At 37.0% G+C, this 3,880-nt stretch overlaps 1 protein-coding gene across 2 annotated transcripts in view; it reads right to left on the reverse strand.

The window, feature by feature from the left end:
- Positions 1-3,880, reverse strand: part of LOC121395372 (nucleolar RNA helicase 2-B-like) — an 89,808-nt gene that overhangs the window by 14,551 nt on the left and 71,377 nt on the right. The window lies entirely within an intron of this gene.

Raw genomic sequence — 3,880 nt, forward strand, 5'->3', positions numbered from 1 at the left:
AATTATATTAACTTATTGGCATGTGTCACTTTATTAATTTATGAATTTCAAGGGATAAGAAATGGAGTTGGATTAATACTAACACTTGGAAGCACTAGCACTTTGACAAGTTCATTTTAGGTTTAACCAATTATTAATAAGATTATTTTACATTAAAGTAATGGTGTCTTGATTGTTGTGGAACACAGAATTAATTATGGAATTTAAGAAATTGGCATAGAGTGGATTACGATTGGAGTGAAATAATTAATTATGGAGTAATTTATTTGAATACATTTTTTAATAAGAAAGGCACCTGCACTTTATAATTAATCACTTTAATTCATTATAGCCATTAATTGATTGACATGGATGTGAAGGTGTTTTAATTCATTATTAATCGAGTCTTAAAGATAATTCATATAGTTATTGAGAAGTGATAAACCAACAAGTGAAGGTGATAAACGGGTCTTTTGAGATTTCATACAAATATCACTGTCAATTTTCGTCAAGCGGGGGTGGCAAATTAAAAATATCAAAACTATTAAAACAAGGTTCCTTCCTTTCTTCTTCTCTTCGCATGTTTTAATTTAATAAACAATCCTTGTATGTTTGAAATATTTGAGTCTATTTATCAAGAGGAATTAGTAGTATTCTGAAGATTAGCCGCATGAAGAAGAGGAGATTTGTCACCTGGGCCAGACCCTTAGGGGAGTTTTTGTTTTTATTTATTTAATATTTTGACTTCTTGCAAATAGGGTGAGGTATTTCTGCTGCCTAAGTACATCAGTTGTAGCATTGACTGTTTTTTAATCTCCCTTTATTGTGTTTTTCTCTTTTTAGAACTCGGTATTCATAATGTGGAAGAAGGGAAACGACACCAAAGCAATAGAACTGTTCAGTGTCCCAAGGATTACAGGTATGTTCTGTTTTTCACCCATTGAGCCTACAGATTTATATTATAGACAACCTCATTTAGATGAGTAGTACTCTGAATCACAAAGGATTAATTTACTTTTGTTGTCTGCATATAAATGACAATGAAGGGCATGCAAAAAGTAAAATGCCAGAAACAGTGTGACAGTTCAGTTATTAACGCATTACATGTTTAGCATGATGTTTTAAATGGATGCTTTACTTTTAGTATGTTATAGAATGACTAATTCTAAGTAACTTTTCAATTGGCTTCTATTATTTCTGTTTTATTGTTTTGAAATGATTTGCCTTCTTCTCACTGTTTACAACTTTCAAATGGAGGTCACTGATTCTCATCTTTCTATTCAAGCCTCTCCTATTCATATTCCAGTCTTATGGATATCAGTGCAAAGTTGCTAGGGTAATTTGGACCCTAGCAAACATATTGCTAATATTGCAAACTGGAGAGATGCTGAATAAAAAGCCAACTAACCCAAAACCCACAAATAATAAAACATGAAAACCAATTGCACATTGTCTCAGAATATCAGTCTCTGCATCATATTAAAAGTTTGTTTTAACGTGAGCAACCCCTTAAATGGGTTGTTCACCTTTAAGATAACTTTTAGTATTATGTAGAGAGTGATATTCTGAGACAGTTTGTTTTAATTTTCTTTATTATTGAAATGGTTTTTAAGTTATTTAGCTTTTTATTCAACAGTTCTTTAATTTGCACTTAAGAAATCTGGTAACTATGGTCCAAATTACCCTAGCAACCATGCATTGATTTGAATAAGAGACTGGAATATGAATAGAAGAGGCTGAATATAAGGATCAGTAATAAAAAGTAGCAATAACAATACATTTGTAGCCTTACAGAGGGAGTAACAGCGACACCCACTTGAAAGCTGCAAAGAGTCAGAAGAAAAAGGCAATAACTATAAACTAGAAAAAAAAAAAAATAATGAAAACCAATTGAAAAGTTGCTTAGAACCGTCTGTTCTAAAACATAAATAAAAGTTACCTTAAAGGAGAAGGAAAGTCTTCTTCCACTTGGGGGTGCCAAATGTTAGGCACCCCAAGTGATTGTATGTACTTACCTGAAACACCTGCCAGTGCTTCTATCAGCAGAAAACTGCACCGGCCCGGGGTTTCTTCTCAGCGAGCACAACGATCAATTCTTTTCCGGCTTCTTCAAATTTCCCAGGGCAAGCGCACGCAGTAAGAACGAAATAGGCTACTTTTTAGTTGAAGTTCGGCTTTTTGCTCTACTGCGCTTTGCGCAGCCGCGAGAAAAAAGAATAAGCCGTAAGAAGATTGCTTTGTGGTGCACGCTGGAAGAACACCGGGCCGGTGCAGTTTTCAGCTGATAGGAGCACCGTCCGGGGTTTTAGGTAAGGAATACAATCAACCACCAATTTCCTTCTCCTTTAAAGGAGAACCACCCCTTTAAAGAGAAATATATGCACTTAGTACTTTTGAGGTGCAACTGTCCTACTGCTTGTTTAGGCAGAGCTTTTTTTTTTTTTTTAAACAGTTAGTGAAACTGCCCCCTTTGATATTTGCATTGTTTGAAATATAGAGTATTTCTAAAGTCCAGAGCCCACCACCAAGACCTGTTTTTATACCATCACTAGTTTGTCCTGTAGAAGGAGTGATTATTGGACTGATACACCCTGGGAAACCAGCAGTAGTGGATAACACAACAAGGAAAACGGATGTTCAAAGCAATATTCATTTCCTGAGATACTATACAGGTATGGAACCTGTTATCCAGAATGTTCGGGACGTGGGGTTTTCCAAATATAGGATCTTTCCTTAGTTTTGATTTCCACACTTTAAGCCTACTAAAAATCATTTAAAAACTCAATAAAACCAATGGGATTGTTTTGCTTCCAATTAGGATTAATTATATATTATTTGAGATAATGTACAAGGTTACTATCTTATTAGTTCAGAGAAAAAGGACATTGGTTTTGAAAGTGTGAATTATTTGATTAATATGGAGTCTATGGGTGATGCTTTTCCCTTAATTTGGAGCTTTCTTGATAATGGGTTTCCAGATAATGGATCCCATACCTGTATTAGAATCCTTCTGCCTGGCCGAATTTGCATATGCAAATTAGGGGCAGGAGGGAAATTGCATGACTTGAATCATATTATTCTACTTTTTTCAGCTACTTTTGAACTAGCCTGCCCTGCGTGACATGCAGTGAATGAGGGAAAAGGAAGAAGGGAGAGTGAGACTTGAGCCAGTGGATGGGAGGGAGAGTGAGAGGAAACAGCTTGTACTGACGCAGAAATGTACCGTTTATAAGGATAAAATGTACAGTTCGGAACCATAGGGAAATGACTAATCTGTAGATTATATAGTGGATAATGTACCCCCTACTGTAATTTATAAAGATATTATGTTACCGAGGAGTTATGTGACCATATAAAAGCACGAGCCGCAGGCCGAGTGCTTTTATACAGGTCACATAACTCCGAGGTGACTATTAATATCTTTATAATTTTCTGTAGGGGGTACATTATCCATTATAATCTACAGTGTTTTTTACTTTTTTTATTGTCTCCCTGTGTGATTCTTCTCCTTTAAACTAAGTTCTGTGGCATTCTGACCACATGGTTGCAGTTGCAGTCCTTTGGCTTTAAGTTAAAAAGTGGCAGAAGGGGAAAGGCACGAAGGGTGTAAAATGCAGGGGGGGTGGGCAACTCCAGAGATGAACTGAGTGACATAAAGAGGAGATTGATGGCACAAGAGGTACGTGAGTGGGAGGGACAGACGCAGCGAGACTAAAGTTTGAAGCTGGGGGGTGGGAGCAGCAAACAGATCGAGACATAGAGTAACAGGGTGTGGGAGGGGCAGAGAGCGACGAAGAAGAGGGGGAGCAGTAGAGAGAGGCAGACGGAGCAATATTGAAGTTACCTGGATTGGAGCGCTGAAGAAACAGGAGCAAACGGTGACAGGGTGTGGGAGGGCAGA

This window comes from Xenopus laevis, chromosome 7L (genome assembly GCF_017654675.1).
Source record: "Xenopus laevis strain J_2021 chromosome 7L, Xenopus_laevis_v10.1, whole genome shotgun sequence".
In the NCBI taxonomy this organism is placed as follows: Eukaryota; Metazoa; Chordata; class Amphibia; order Anura; family Pipidae; genus Xenopus; species Xenopus laevis.